Source organism: Chinchilla lanigera, unplaced genomic scaffold (genome assembly GCF_000276665.1).
Source record: "Chinchilla lanigera isolate Chin_1 unplaced genomic scaffold, ChiLan1.0 scaffold00092, whole genome shotgun sequence".
Lineage (NCBI taxonomy): Eukaryota > Metazoa > Chordata > Mammalia > Rodentia > Chinchillidae > Chinchilla > Chinchilla lanigera.
In genome coordinates, this window is record NW_004955493.1 from 5,764,873 (window position 1) to 5,780,885 (window position 16,013).

The following is a 16,013-nucleotide window of genomic DNA, read 5'->3' on the forward strand; positions in this document are numbered from 1 at the left end:
ATTGCTTTTGCTATTCTAGTTCTCTTCTGGTTCCAGATGAATTTTAGAAATGTTTTCTCTAAATCTGTGAGTTATACTAATGGTATTTTAATTGGTATTGCATTAAATCTGTACAACAATTTTGGGAATATGGCCATTTTCACAATGTTGGTTCTTCCTATCTGTGAGCAAGGAATATCTTTCCATTTTCTGAAATTCTCTTTGATCTGTTTTTTCAAAGTACTATAACTTTTACTGCATAGCTCTTTTATTTCCTTTGTTAAACTGATTCCTAAGTATTTCATTTTTTTGATGCTATTGTGAAAGGTGAAATCCCTAATTTCTCTCTCAGTGTGTTTGTTGTTTGTGTACAGGAATGCTATTGATTTTTGAGTGTTGACTTTGTATCCAGTTATGCTACTGAATTTGTTTATTAATTCTAGGAGTCTTTTGGTGAAGTTTTTGGGGTCTTCCTTGTAGAGTATCATGTCATCTGCGAATAATGATAATTTCACTTCTTCCTTTCCAATTCCTATTCCTTTTATTTCTCTCTCTTGTCTAATTGCTCTGGCTAATGTTTCCAGAATTCTACATCATTCTTTTTGCTTGAGTAAACACCAGCTTTCTTGCTTCCTCAGCTTATGTGGTAAAAAATAATTCCCACTAGCAACTCCTAAATTCACGTTCTCCCTTTCAGGAGAGCAGCTAGCTCCTCCCTAAACCTCCTAACTCAAGCTCCCTGAGGTTCTTGGCCCCACTTGGGTCAGAAGCGTCAGACCCTGGTCCAGCCACCTGTGGCCACACTACCCTTACCTGGCTTCCGGGAATCTCGGTGCGGTAACCTGGTGGCTGATAGCACACTGTGAGTGCTGTCCGGAGCCCCGCTGCACATTTTACAAGTGAGAGCAGGGCCCTGAGTCACACAGGTGAATAGCGATGCTGAATGCTGGGCTTGTGTCTCATGGTGACAGAGTGAAACCACGGCAGAGGGGGCAGGGTGTAAGCAAATGTGTTTAAACGATATAAAGGCAAGGAAGTAAAAGATACAAAGGCAGGGACGCAGAGGTCCCACTAGCGAGAAAGGGGTTCCTGAGAAAGCTCTTGGTCTAGGAGTTATTAAGCGACTTAGAGGGGAACTCAGGCCTTGTGTAAGCGGTATAATCTCTACCCTATAGGAGACCACGTATTTATAGGGTCTAATATATGTAGGAACCTGGCAGATGTTTTTGTAAGCCCTCTGGAGGGCGGTGACTTAGCAGACCCCATTTTAGCTTCCCCAGCGCGTCTTGGGCCTGCTGTCCTTCTGCGTGATAGCATCATCGCTCCTGTTACAGTAGGAAAGGAAGCAGGACTTGGTCTCAGCTTTGTCCCCTGCTGCAGCTCATGTTCTCATCCTGCTCCTTCCGCTGGGCCATCCTGTCTCCAGCTGGCTCTGGTTGTGTCACTGAAGGCTGGCCAGGGACTCCAGCCAGGGAGCTCAGGGACACCCTGGGCGTCATCGCGACGGTCCAGCCCCTGGCCAGTGCTCTGCGGTCCGTGGTTAGTTTGCTTGCCTGTCCCTTCGGTGGTTTGGGGCGCCTCTGCGCTGGTTGAGGCCTCAGAACTCAGTTTTGTGGAGGGAGCTGACACTGAAAATGACAAGCACAGACTATAACTATTTCATAGTTATACAGAGAAACCAGTTCAATGGCCAAGTTCACATTTGAGCTCTGATGCCGCTCGTGCCTCAGTTTCCTCAACTGTAACGTGGATAATAGCAGTGAGTGCATCTGTTGTTGGGCCAATTCATCAACATAATGCATGCGGATTGCTGGGCGCAACGGACGCCTCAGCGCAGAGCGGTTAGCTGTCTGGGGCGCAGCTTATCAACTGTGTCCCAGTGGGGAACAGCTGGGGGTCTGAGGAGAAAGCTTGCAGCTCTGCCCACAGCACAGGTGGGAGAGGGGTGCCCAGGCTGGAGGATCGGGGCAAGGGCCTGGCAGAGAAGAATAAATGCGCTGGGTGGGGTGGCACAGGCCTGTACTCTCAGCACTGTGGGAGGCAGAAGCAGCAGGATTGCAAGTTCCCCTCCCATCCGGGCAACTCAGTGAGACCCCGCCTCGACATCAGTAACAGGGTGGGGATGCGGCTCAGCCTCGGGGTTTACACACACACACACCCACACACACACACACACACACACACACACACGCTGCTCACGTGAACTGGGGCTGGCTGGAGAAGACTGCATGCAGATTCATTCATTCACACCACAGCATTAAGCGCTTGCTGTGTGCCAGGCGTGAGGCTAGGCCTGGAGATCCCATCGAGGACAAAACAGACCTAACGCCACACTGTCATGCACTGTGTATCTGCACGGCTGCTCCTTACCTCCGCAAATTAGTAAAATAGGAAAGGTGTCAGAAAAAGAATAAGGTAGGGTGAGTGCTGGGGGGTTTGCTAAGTGGAGTCCTGGGAAGGCCTCATCGCAGTGCGAGCAGACACGGAAGGGAGGAGAGGAAGCTGACCCGCAGGTCTCTGGGAAATGAGCAGCAAGGCCAAATGCCCGGGCGGGGGCAGTTTACAGAAAGAGAAACCATCTGGGAGACTCCAGATTTGCAAGGACAAATTCCTTTCTTTATCTGCAAGTATAAAAAAGATGATAAGTTTATTAGCAAATTTATAAACATTCTTCAGTTCTAAGCAGTGAAGGGGTTTATCTTAAGATTTTAAGAGCTTTATGTGTATTTCATAGTTATACAGAGAAACCAGTTCAATACAATTTTTGGCTCAAGTAAATTCCAGTTTCCTGATCCAAAAAAACAAAGCCTGTGGTCAGGGCCAAGTGGGGCAGGGCAGAGGGAGCAAGGCAGGGCTTTGAGACACGACAGAGGGGCCAAGGCCAGGTCCGATGGGGCCTGTGGCCTTGTGTAAAGGACTTGGACTTTTACTGCAGAACCTGACAGTTTTGCACGGGCTGTGCCTCCTTCCACAGGCAGAGAACAGGCCACGGGGTGAGGGCCGCTGGAGAGCCCCAGGCTCCCCGGGAGAGGACGGGGCTTGGTCTGGCAGAGCAGGGTGGTGCCGAGTGGGGGTGGATCTGGGTAGACTTGTTGAGGGTCTGGGTGTGTGGGAGGAAAAGGAGATGCCAAGAAGGACCTGAGTTTGGGTCTGAGCAGTGGGAAGGTGGATGAGCTTTGCCTGAGGTGGGAAAGAGGGAGAGGAGTTTTGGGGGGACCGTCAGGAATGTGACGCAGGCTTGTGGAGACCGGAGGGGGCAGGATATGGGGGAGCTGTGGAGGAAATCCGAGTCTGTCTGGGACGTGCAGCTGCCATGGCTGGGTCTGAGGGTCCCTGAGGGTGAAGTAAGGAACTTAACCCACCCCCTTAAAGTATGCAGGTTGGCTGGCTTCTGTCGTAGAAAAGAATTTTCCAGACACGTCAGTAAAAGAGGCCTGGGAAGGATTTATCAGAGGAAGATACAGGACGCACTCATGAGCGGATAGTTGGGAACTGGGGGTCTTTTATATGTTTGGGGAGGTGGAAATCTGTTGTTTTGTTTTGTTTTATTGAGACAGGGTTTTGCTGTGTAGTTCAGGCTGGCCTTGAACTCACTGTGTAGCACGGCAATCCTCCTGCCTCAGCCTCCCGAGTGCTGGGATTACAGGTGTGCACCACCACATGGCCTGGGACGTGGAAATCAGTGCAATTCCATACTCTACAGTCTTGGTCTTAGTTTCAGTCTGAGAGGGTGGGAGAGGATGGACCAGCCCTAGTTTGATAATGGTCTGTTCTATGGGAAATGCCGAAAGGATGGTCCATTTTTGGGTGAAAGAGAACCATTTAAGCTGGGCCTGGTGGCGCACACTTGTTATCTCAGAGCTTGGGAGGCTGAGGCAGGAGGATGGCTGTGAGTCTGAGGCCATCCTGGGCTATAAAGTGAGTTCGAGACCAGCCAGAACTGCAGAGCTGTTTGCAGCTGAGAGGGAATTGCCCAGATTTGCTGTTTAGGAAAAAGGAAAAAAAGTAAATAAATCTGAAGTTTTTCTTTAAAATACAATTTTTAAAATTTTGATTCCTGTAGGGCATGGTGGCTCATACCTCTGATCCCAGCCCTCTGGAGGCTGAGGCAGGAGGATCACCACAAGTTTGAGGCCATCCTGGGCTACATAGTGAGTCCCTGACTCAAAAAAACAAATTCAATTTCCTTATCTCCTTTCTACATTGCTTTATTTCTTCTATCCTACCTCGCAGCCATTTGTGACTTCTGTCCTTTTTTGAGGAGGGTGGTGGGGTGGGATGAGGTGATTAGTTACGTAAGTAGTACACAAAAGTGGCCTCTTTACAAATAGAAAGTTTAACCTTCCAGGTGAGGCCAAAGTGCTTTCACTGATCCCCTCACTTCTCTAACCCCAGTACCCCCGCCCCAGTAACGGTTGCTGCTGCTCGAGAAGAGTCCTGCAGCCTTCTAGACCTTTCTCTCTGCAAGCGTACACCTCAGTGGACCCATAAAACCCGTATGACATTTTCTGGGAATGCTTGTTGTTTGTGCTTACCATAAAAGATGCTTTGTACCTTGTGCCCTGCCCTCCTCCCTGGGCGGTGCGTCTGGAAAGTCCTCTGGCTCTTTCTCTCGGATCTGTCGTGCAGACGTGAGGACGTGTTGCCCAATGCGCTGTACCTCTCTCCTTGGGCACCTGAGAGCCCCTCTCTGGGCTGACTCCAGGGGCTGAGGCAGCCGGGCGCGAGTAGATGGAAGCCATGCAGGGTTGTGCTTTTCTCGCTTTAGTGCACCCTGCTTTGTTGCCCCCCCCCCCAGAGTGCCGCTGTTGACGTCCTGCCCGCCACAGCAAGCTTTTAGTGAAGGAAGCCACAGAGCTGTGTGTCGGCGTGCACCTCGCATGTGGTAGGCCGTGTGGCTGCGTGCCGAGGCGTGAGCACACACTGCCTTGGGGGTGGAGGGACTCACCTGTCTCTTCCTCCCCCCCTAGAGCAGAGCAGCCCCCCATGGCCGCATGCCAGGCCTCTTTCCTGTCAGCTTTCCCTGCTCCGAGATGGCCCTGCCCGCCCTAAGTCAGCCCCTTTTGACAAACATACCGTGGCGGCTTTATAAAAACACGACTTTGATGAGCGTAGACGGCTCCTCTGCCGTGAATCCCTTTATTCCCCACTGACACGCCAGATTCTGCCTTCTGCCACCAGGCCGATGCTGTTCGTTGCCCGCCCCGTGACAGCCCAGGCTGTGACTGTCACCAGCCCCGCTCCCTGTTCTGGGGGCAGACAAGAGCCCACATCCAGCTGCTCTGCCCTAGGATGGCGTGGCGCAGCCCCTGCCTACACAGGGAAAGGAAAGCTAACACCTCTAAAATAGTAAGTCCTGTCGTCTTCTCTTTGCCCGGATTTCAGGTGGGTGTCAGCTCTGTGGCACCAAACGGCTTAGGGAACTGAGGCCAACTGTGAACTTCTGTCTCACCATAATTAGAAACAATTAAATGTTTCTAATCAGGCTTACAGTGGTGGCAAACATTTACGGAGCAAGGAGTATTATATGCTAGACAGCATCCTAAGCATTTTATATTGCTATAGTAGATACTTTTATGTATCATCTCATTTTTTCCAGATTTCTTTTATCCACATATAATTCACATAGCACAAAATGCACCATTTAAAGCGCCGCACTCGGTAGTGTTTAGTGTGTTCATGATGCCGTGCAGCCATCACCACTAATTCCAGAACATTTACGTCACTCTAAATGGAAACTATTAGCAATCACTCCCATTTCCTCTCTGTCCTTATCCCAGGTAGCAATAATCTGCCGTCATTATGGGTTTGCCTGGCTGGGCGTGGTGGCACACACCTGCAATCCTAGTACTTGGGAGACTGAGGCAGGAGGATCGTTGCGAGTTCGAGACCAGCCTGGGCTACAAAGTGAGCTCAAGGCCAGCCTGAACTGCATAGGGAGACCCTATCTCAAAAAGAAAAAAAAAGTGAGGGGAATTCTGGGTCTGCCTGTTCTGGATATTTTACATGAACGGAGTCATGTATTCTGTGGTCTCCGTGGCTGCTTCCTGCCCTTGGCGTTGCGTCTTTGAGGGCTGTCCGTATGGAAGCCTGCGTCACTGCTTCCTTCCTTCCTGTGACTGCGGCAGCTGGATGGGGTGGCTGGGGCCAAAACTCATGCTGAGGCTTGGTTTCCAGGGGAATTGCCTTGAGAAGGGCAGGGCCTTTAAGAAGCATTTGTACTGTGGGATTAGTACGGTTCCCTGGCGAGTGGCTTAGGTACCCGGAGAGCAGGTTGTCGCAGCAAGTTTGACTTCCTCAGCTCCTCCTCCTCACCGTGTGACCTGCACGAGGCTGCTTGCTCTGTTGCTCTCCACCAGGAGGCTCTGGCTGGAAGCTGAGTGAATTCCAGTGTCCTTGTCTTAGAGCTCTGGCGCCATGAAAACTGCCCTCCTTGTAAACTGCCCCACCTCCAGCGCAGATGAAGGCAATGAGCCAGTAATATTCTATTGTATGGCTGTATCACGCCTGTTTACCACTTTATCAGCTGAAGGGCAGTCCGGTGCTTCTACTTTTTGGCTGTTGGGAGTTATGCTGTGTGGTGTCGTCCCAGTTTTAGGGCACAGGTGGCATTCCCAACTTGCCCTGCCAGGCCCTGATTCGTAGACTGAGGGCTTTGAATCTGTGGGCTTCTCCTCCTTAAGAATACACATTGGGAAAGGGCAGTGTTTTGCTGACCAACGAGGTGCTGCCCGCCCTGCCTCCCCTCCTGAACGCAGAGCAGGGCCGTGACAGCGCAGCTGCCCTGGCTGCACACCTGGCCGGCCAGTTGCCGTTTCTAACGGGGTCCACAGCGCAGAGGTCTGCACACCCTGCTCAGCTCAGTTGTTGAGTGAAGACCCGGCCGTTGAGGGCCTCATCTCCCACGTCTCCACGGTGACCATCTTTCAGATCACAAATGGGGGGCTGTAACCCAAGGAACGAACTGTACTGGGGGAGGCAGGTCTGGCTTGTTTAAATTCAGGACCATTGTGGGGTAGTCCTGGGAGTCAGGATTATCCGAATTTCAGAACAGTTTGAGGCTTGCCTTTGATGTAACAGGATACTCCCACCCTGGGAGCTCAGGGTCAGTGAAGAGGACGTGCTGGCTTAGTTGCTCGGAAAGTGACTCCGAGGGGGGCATGTGAGGGCAGGGGGCTTGGTGGGGGTCTTGCCAGGACCTGTGTGAAGACTGAGCACTGCAAGCCCGGGCAGAGCGGGGGGTTGACCCGCCCTGCGTGCTTCAGGGGCCCACAGATCCTAGGTAGGCATGGTGGTCCTCGGGGGATGTCCCAGCTGCGGTAAGGAGCCAGTTCTTTGCACCGTTGGCATCAGTGTCAGCAGGCGTCTGGCTGGGTAAGACAGCTTTCTCCCTGGGAGGGGACCTAGCTGTGAGCCACCTGGCAGCTGGGGCACAAGTGAGCGTTCCTGAGTCCATGTGCCATGTCTTGGACAGGTCTGTGTGGGAGAGCTTTGGGGACAGAGCTGAGGCAGGTAGAAGCCAGCCTGCGATGCGGCTTCACAGAGCGGAAGCAGCATCTTAACTGTGCCTTGGATAACGGCACATCCGGCCTGTACCTCCAGCCGTGACCCGAGAACTGCTCGTCCTGGAGCCCTAAGGACTCCGCGGTGCTGAACCTCCCGCACCAGTCAGCACGCCCTTCCTGCCGCCTGCCCCTCCACACGGCCCCGCCAGCCCAAGTCATCCTCCAGGCTCGCCGTACTCCCGACCCCTCACCAAGCCCTGCGCCCTCGCCTGGAAATTCCCCCTCGGCTCCAGGCCGCAACCCTCTTGCCAGAGCCCCAGCGGCCTCCTGGCCACCTCATCCTGTCACCACAGGGCACCGCGTGGCTTCCTGTGACCTGTGGCCTGCCATGGCCGCGTGATTGGGCCCCCGCAGGCCTGTCCCGCTCTCTGTCCCTTTGTCACCCTGCTGGCAGCCCCACTGTCTCTTCTGTTGCATGGCTTCTTGCTCACCCGTGGCCTTGGCACAGGCGTCCCCGGATTAACTGCTCAGCCCCCTCTGTCACCAGCAGGGAAATTCCTCTCCCTTTTCAAGCCACCTACCGCAACCCCTCCCCCCCAGGGCTGACACTGTGCGTTTGGTGGGGTTTGTTTAAAGTCTGCCTTCCTTACCAGCCTGCCGGCTCCATGAGGCAGCAAGCGTGTCCCGGCTTGGACGGGAGGTGCTCCGTGACTGCAGAGATGGTAGGGTAGGGAGGGTAGACGCCAGGGGCGGGAATGAAGTCCGGGATGGTGGGGGCCTGGGGGCATCCGCACGCCATCCGCACTGAGGCCAGCTCACAGGGCAACAACTAGTAGAGGAAGGCTTGGCTTTGCGAGGGCTGAGTGGCCTTGGGAGGGGTGGGGGTGGGGCAGACGGAAATGAGTTGGGGGCAGGTGAGGGCAGGTGACTTCATTCTGCCTCCAACCCTTAGCCCAGTGCCCACCTACAGACACACAGGAGTGTCTGTGGGATGAATGGGTCTGGTGGCATCTCTTCAGGCAGCCCCGCTGGGCTGGTGGCACGAGGCCCTGCCCTGTGATGTGTGTGCCCGGGGTGGGGAGCTCATTCCCATGGAAGGGGAGGGTCGCTGATGCGGACAGAGGCACAGGCAGGTCCCCCGTGGCTGCCCCTCTGTGTCCACCAGGTTGCGGGCCAGTCCAGCAGGACTGAGGGGCTCTGACAGGTCGACGCCACCGTGTTAAATCAGTCTCTCGAGTAGTGGTGCCTCCTCATCCGCCTTAACGTCAGAGGCTGTGTGTGCTGCAGGCCCTTGTCACCTCACTCCACAGCCCTCCTCCGGCGGGGGCGGCCTTAGCCTCCCGGCGTCCTGGTCATCCTCGCCTCAAGCTGGAGTCCTCCCACGGTGCGCAGGGAGCCGCCTGTCCTGCTCTTTTGCTCACACCCCAGGCTGCCTGCCCTGTTCTAGCCACGCGGGCTCCGAGCTCTCCCGCGCGTGTTCTGAGCGCGTTGCACCGCACGTGAGCCTCTGTGCGCGCTCCTGCCGTCCAGGCGCCCCCTTTGTCCGCACACCTTTAGGGGTCACTCCTTCCTGGCCTTCTGGTCTGCACTTGAATGACGTCTCACCAGAGTCCTTGTCCCCCTGGCAAAAGCAGCTCTTCCTCGCATTCCCTCTGCCTCCCTCTGCAGCTCTGTGGCACTGGTCACCAGCCGCCATGCTCTGTATTTGACCCTTTTATTTATTTATTTTTTTGTTTTTTTTTTTTCCGGTACCAGGAGTTGAACTCACGACCTTGTGCTTGCCAGGCAGGCGCTGTGCTGCTGAGCTAAATCCCCAGCCCCTGTGTTTGACCCTTTTAAAGTCACCTGCGTCCTTTCACTAGACGTGAACTCAGCAGTGCTCACTCTTCTGTCCCCAGCACCTCAGGTCAGTGCCTAGCCAGGAAGTGTTCGTAAATATGAATGAATGTGTGAATTTGTAAAGTGATGTCAGCACCCCCCGCCCGTCTGATGGGGTTGTGCAGGCGTGCAGATCCCAGCGTGTGGCTCGTATACCTCTGCCTCCTTGTGGGTGATACACCAACATTTTCTTATTTTAGCACGTCTGTATTTATGTCTGCCGTTACCTTCCGTTTATGGCAAGCGCTAATGATTTTCCATTTATAGCATTAATCCAAAGTTTCCTTTTTAAGGTAAACTCATTCACGATTTTATAAGTCTGCATTTGCCAGCCTAGAAGATCATTTTGTTGTTGTTGCTATCGGGAATTGAACTCAGGACCTCATGCTTGCCGGGCTGGTGCTGTGCCACTGAGCTATATCCCTGGCAGTTATAATACACATTGCAGTGTTGTCAGAAAATTTTTCTGAGAATAAAAATCACTAATTATGTTCTATTAGATATGTATCAGAAGGATTCCTTAGATAGCTAGGAGAGGGAAAAAAATCATAAAATACAACATAGTACGGCCTGGCGTTCTCGAGAAAGTCCTACATCCTGGATCTGCATGGGTACTCTGTAAACCCTGAAGCTGAGGATAAAATCACAAGGTATTTTTTGGTAGCAGAAAGTAGTGCTACGCAGAAGGGAGGATGGTAATGATGTAAGTCTAAGATATCTGAAAAATAACTCAAACTCTCCCTTAGCATGTAGTATGTTGCTGGTGGTCTATCAACCCCAATGGCCCAGGCCGTAGAAGCCCAAACATGCGCTGCAGTGTTTGGTCTCGTTCCGCCTCTAGGGGGCAGTCTCAGCCCCTGCTTTAGGTCCTGATCACTTGGCTTCTCCTTGCAGTGCGGGCACATTGAATGCAGCGTTTGTTTTTCCCTTTTTGAGGATGGCAGCATGTCGGATAGGTTAGCAAACATCACGATAAGCTGGCTCACAGCTGTCCTTCTGCACACAACTCATAGGCACAAAAGACTTAGCACACACTGCTGGGATACAGCAGAGTCACTGGGAAAACAGGAGCTGCGTGGGGTTAGGTTTCAAAGGTAGAGTCAGTTTCATTCTGTCGGGTACATTTGGGTCATCTTTTATTGGGGGTACAGGGACAGTGAGAACACTCACTGTCATGGGGCTGAGGGGTCATTCAGTGGTAGGGTGCTTGCCCCGAGGGCGGGAGGCCCTGGCTTCCGTCCCCAGCACTGCCAAAACAAAACAAAACAACATTCCAGTATCATTTAATCCTCTCCTAATGCTTCTCTAAGCCTCAGCTGAGCCCTAGGTCTTGCACAGTACTACCCCAAACTCAGGTGTAAATCACACACACACACACACACACACACACTCACTCACACACACACACACTTTAAATCGGTTTGAGTAAAGAAATGAGTGTATTAGCGCATGTGAATGGAAAGCCCACGATAGCGCCAGCATGGCTGATGCGGGTGTTAACCATGGTTAAAGGATCTGACTTCCCTCTGTCCCGTTTCCACCGCCCTTAATTGTGGGGTCTCTGCGTTGGAGACATTCCTAGGCAGATTTCCCCGTGGAACTCCCAAGGATGATCACATTGATGAAGTCAAAAAGGTGATCAAAAGATTACTTTTTCCTGTGTGCGTGAAGAAATGACCGCTTCCTTTTTCTTCCCCCGGTAGCACAGGGGCTGCTATCAGCTTATGTAGTTCCGGGGGAAGAGAGATAGGGACTTTTCCAGGAGGCTCAGCCAGTCCCTGCCTTGCGTCTGTTCGTCTAGCCTGGGACACATGCTCAGCTCTGCGCTGTCACTCAATGACGTGCCCCAGCCGTTGGAGCACACGTGTGTTATTTCCACCCCCAGCACAGGGATGAGAGTGGAGAGGTGGTTTCCCAAAGGAGAGTCCGTGTAAGCAGAAGAGAAGGAATGGCCATCTGCTGCGTCCACTTAGAGGCATCGTGGCCCTCCAGCAACTTGCTTCAGCTTGCAGTCTTGGCCTCTTCCTTTACAAAATGGGGATAATGATCCGAGAACCTAGGAATATCACGGGAATTAAGTAAGCATCCACAGGGAGTGTAACATACACCAGCTAAGGCGGCCTGAAGTGCTGAGCCCTGGAGCCTGGAGCCCGGAGCCTTAGCTTGTCATAAATTGTCCTTCCGTTACAGCGTGGAGCTGGGCGGGCAGTGCAGGGTGGGTGTCTCGGCTGTGTCCTGTGGACACACTCATTATTGACCCGCTCTGAGAGATCACTGTTCCCTGCGGAGACCTGGCGCAGGCAGAGTTAGGGCCCCATTCTCCAGCCCGGGCACCCACACTCCTCCCAGCTGCTCATTAATGCAGCGCGGGCTTTGGCACTTACTAAATCAGCCATGTTTTGGAGAATTCCAGGATTCTGGCCTCAGAGGAGCACATGATCCCCTGAAATATGGACTGTGTCAAGCATCTTTAAGTGTAACTGACTCTTGGTGTTTTATTCCAGTTCCAGGCCCCCCCTCCCCAAGAGAATTTGTCATGTGGCCATTAAGGAAATTCTGCATCTTCCCCGGGGCCAGCGCTGGGGATACGGATGACGAAAGATAGCAGTAACCAGACTTGGTCTCCATGTGACATCTAAATTCCTCCACTGAATGTGGCTTACACCTCCCCGGCCACAGCCATGAGCAGTTCACGCGTTTCCAGACCTGCAGACCTTCACGCATGCTGGTCCTGCTGCCCAGGACGCCCTTCCCTTTTCTTGTCGCCCAGGCGGCATTTCCACTTCGCAATCGCGGTGCAAACGTCCCCTCGTGCTGCCGTTCACTCAGCCGTACTTACGGAGGGCTGTGTTTTATGCCAGGCTCTGTCCTGGGGGTTTAGAACAGACAATGAACAAAATAGACGGAGCTCTCTGCTTTCCTGGTATTTTCACTGTAGTGTAAAGTCCTCCCGACAAATAAAAGGCATAATAAATAAGATAAACGAGACGCGGAGCTAGCGGGGCATGGGGAGCCTGTGGGGGTGTTTGTACATGGCTTGCAGGTTTGAAAAAGGCAGTCAGGGAGGCCCTCGCTGCAAAAGGGAGAGCCGGGCTGGGCCTGGGAGGAAGCGGGGAATCTGGGCGTAGTCCTTGGAGAGGCGCGCCCAGGTGGAAGGCGTGGTGGGTCGGACGCCTGGAGGAGGGAATGGGTCAGGGCTGAGCGTACTGGAGTGGGGCGGGGGAGCTCGGGGGAGGCAGGTCCGAGGGGAGTGGAGCTCCGGGGCGCAGGGGCTCATGGCTGGCAGGGGGCCCCGTCTGGACTGAGTGGGACAGGAGCCCGCAGGAGGCTCTGAGCGGAGGAACGCCACAGTTCTTTTCTTTCAAGTTCCCTGGATGCAGCAGGGAGAACAGCCTGCAGGGGCAGAGGCAGGAACAGAAGTTAGCGTCCTGGACCAGCGTGGGAGAGGAGGTGGGGGCGAAGTGATCAGATCCAGGATAGAGCAGTCCTCCGTTATCTGGGATTTCACTTCCTGTGAAATATAAATAGTAAATAGTAAATTTTATATAAATAGTAAATTTTAAGTTGCATGGCATTCTGCACAGCGTGGTGAAAGTCACACCCTTCTGCTCCACCTTGCTTGGGTGTGAATGGCCCCTTCATCCAGTGATACCCACACATGTACCCCACTTGCCCGTTCGGGACGGAGGAGTCCTCCCGGTTATCAGATCCACTCTTGGTTTTAGACCTCCCGTCATCTATTGTGTGCTTGTCTGCCCGGAGCCCCTATTTTCCTTAATAAAGTTCAGCTCACGGAGTTGTGATGGTGACAGTCCAGGCACGACAGAGAGACGGTGTAAGGTACTGTCTGTGTAAGGTCTGCACTACTCACGAGTCCAGGCATCTGCTGGGGCTCTAGAGTGCGCCCCCTGCGGGCAGGGAGGGCTATTGCAAGCGGCAGTTTGAAAGGGGAGCCGGTGGATTATAGATGCGGAGCCGGGGAAGGAGTGAGGCTTTGAAAGTGACGCTAAGGGGCAGGCCTGGCTGCGCCCTCGGAAGCCTTCCTGGCCCCGTGCAGACCCTTTGCATTGCATTTTGCAAAGTTTATTAATTTGCCTTCTTTTTTGGATCCCGCATGCCTTTGGGAGCCAGTGAAAATTATCAACTTTCTTCCCAGCATTGCGCACTCAGACCCTGCCGCCTAGGGTTCCTGGCCAGGGTGTGGCTGCTGGAGCAGTGGGGCTCTCAGCCGTGTGGTCCCCACGCAGGCAGTTGGTGTCTGAACACACTTGGGGCCCGCGTTTCCCTTAAACCTGAATGGCTGATGTCCAGGGACCGGCCACACTGCACATGGGGTAAATTTCGTGGAGATGGTGAGGATAAACTTAGTCCCCTACAGGGTTTGCCTCCCTCCTTTAGCTGGCGTCAGTATTCGTACTACATTTCATAATCAGAGAAGTAAACCTGCGCAAGATGAAGTGTGCCGTCCCAGGGAGAGGCAGCCCAGGGTCTGACCGGGGCCGTGGCGATGAGTGAGGCGTAAGGACGGGGTGTGAATAGCACCGGACACACAGGAAGTGCCTGGTCACCCTTAGCAACTGTCAAGAGCCAGACAGCAGTGAAGGTACCTGGAGCCCGGTCACCAGGCTCCCCCGAGGAATTGCTTCTTCCCCATCCCTCAGGTCTGCGCTCAGGAATTTACAATCCCGGGGAATCAACCAGAAGAACAAGAAAAAAAAGAACCCTAACTCTCTTCCCCTTTTTGTGCTAGTTAACCCTTATAGCAGCCCTATGAGGTAGCTAAATTGCTAAATTATGCAGGCTGGTCTTAAATTTACAATCCTGTTGCCTCAGCCTGCCAGAGTACTGGGATTATAGGTCTATGTCACCAGGCCTAGTATTTAATATTTAAAATACCCCCCTCACACACGCACACACACTTTTTTTGAGATAGGGTCTCGCTGTATAGTTCAGGTTGACCTTGAAATCACTATGTGGCCCAGGCTGGCCTCAAACTCATGGCACTGCTCCTGCTTCAGCCTCCCAAGTGCTGGGATTACAGGCATGCGCCACCATGCCCAGCCATTACCCGCTTTTTACAGATGAGAAAACTGAGCTCTGAGGAGGTAAATAGAGTTTAGGGCTCACTCCCAAGTCTCCAAATCCCCGAAATAATTAATGAGCAATATATGTAGTTAAATGCTAACAACTTAGCACTTAATTACATACTGTTTTGCAGTGTATTGTATGTAATTTAATACTAATTGCAGGGTTTCAGCATGAACTGGGGGGATGGGGGTGAGTATGGCAAGGGAAGGCTTCGTGGAGATTCTGGGACTGAACTGGGCCTTGGAGAATCTTAAAGTGGAGGCTGGAGGGCTGAGAGGTAGATTTCTGGGAAAGGGAGTAGAATGTTTAAGAGATCAGGTTAGGATTAAGCATGAGGGCTGTGGAGACGGGCTGAGATAGTGTTATTTGACTAATGCAATTCTGTGAGTGTCCATGTTACTCATGACCACTGAGAACTTTGTAAGTGCTGGGTGCTTTGCTAAGTCCTTTCAACTGTTATTGCACCCAGTCTGTAGTTAACCTTGTCTTAGCCTGTTTTCTGCTCCGATAACAGAGTGCCTGAGAATGGGTAATTTATAAAGAAAAGAAGTTTCTTATGGTTCTGGAGGCTGGGAAGTCCCAGGACATAGAGCAGCTTCTGGCAAGGAACACCAAAGCACCATGGAGAGCAGAAAGGCCAGCAAGCACAGACAAAAGAGAGACAAAACAGGAGGGCAGCCACCCTTCATAGCAACTCGTCCAGTCTCATGAGACTGAGAACCCATTTGTTCCTGAGAGAATTAGCTTGGTCTCTTGAGAGCCACATGAATCCCTTCCTGAAGGGAGAGCCCTAGTGACCAAAGCGCCTCCTACGTGTATTGCTCACTTAAATGTCCCATTGCCTCTCAGCACTTGCACTGCCCCTTATTGGACAGCTAAACTAAGTGGTTGTAGTATGACTTGGAGCCAGGCCTGGACTCCAGGTCTCCCGCATTTCCCCACTCAAGTGCAGACATGATGTGACTGGAGGTGATGGTATCGTGAACCAGGGGAGGAAGGTTGGCCAGTCTAGGGCCTTGCTTCTCAAGGTGGTCCCTGGGCATTCCCGGGGAGCTGGTCAGAGATGCACCCTTGCGGCCCCCCAAGCCTGACTAGTTAGCATCTGCATGTCACCGCACTTCCCGATGACCGGTGAGCACAGCAGTGTTTGGGAAGAGGGAGGCTGCATGGAGTGAACCCAGCTGGGTGACTTTGTCTTCAGGCCTTTCTGGGGACATCTCCCTCCTGGCAGGGGAGAGTGGATATGTTTTCCTGGGGACAGTGAAAGCCCAAGACAGGCCAGGTGTGGTGATGCACGCCGGTAATCCCAGCACTCGAGAGGCTGAACCAGGAGGATTGCTGTGAGTTTGAGGCCAACCTGGGCTGCATAGTGAGTTCAAGGCCAGTCTGGACTACATAGGGAGGCCCTGTCTCAAAAACCCAAGAAAAGGGGCTGGGGATTTAGCTCAGTGGCAAAAGCGCCTGCCTGGCATGCGCAAGGTCGTGAGTTCGGTTCCCGGTACCGGAGAAAAACCAAAAAAAAAAAAAAAAAAAAAACCCAAGAAAAGAAAGCCCAAGACAGCC

The 16,013-nt window shown here is 52.8% G+C and overlaps 1 protein-coding gene across 9 annotated transcripts in view; it reads left to right on the forward strand.

Moving 5' to 3' along the window:
- Kiaa0556 (KIAA0556 ortholog) overlaps window positions 1-16,013 on the forward strand; it is a 191,178-nt gene that overhangs the window by 40,323 nt on the left and 134,842 nt on the right. Inside the window, exon 1 of one of the 9 annotated variants that reach the window (XM_013504822.1) lies at window positions 9,270-9,390. The exons of the other annotated variants lie outside the window; for them this stretch is intronic. The gene's annotated coding sequence lies outside the window, so the exon portion shown is untranslated. Of the gene's footprint in view, window positions 1-9,269; window positions 9,391-16,013 lie in introns of those variants that run through there. 9 annotated transcript variants of the gene reach the window in all.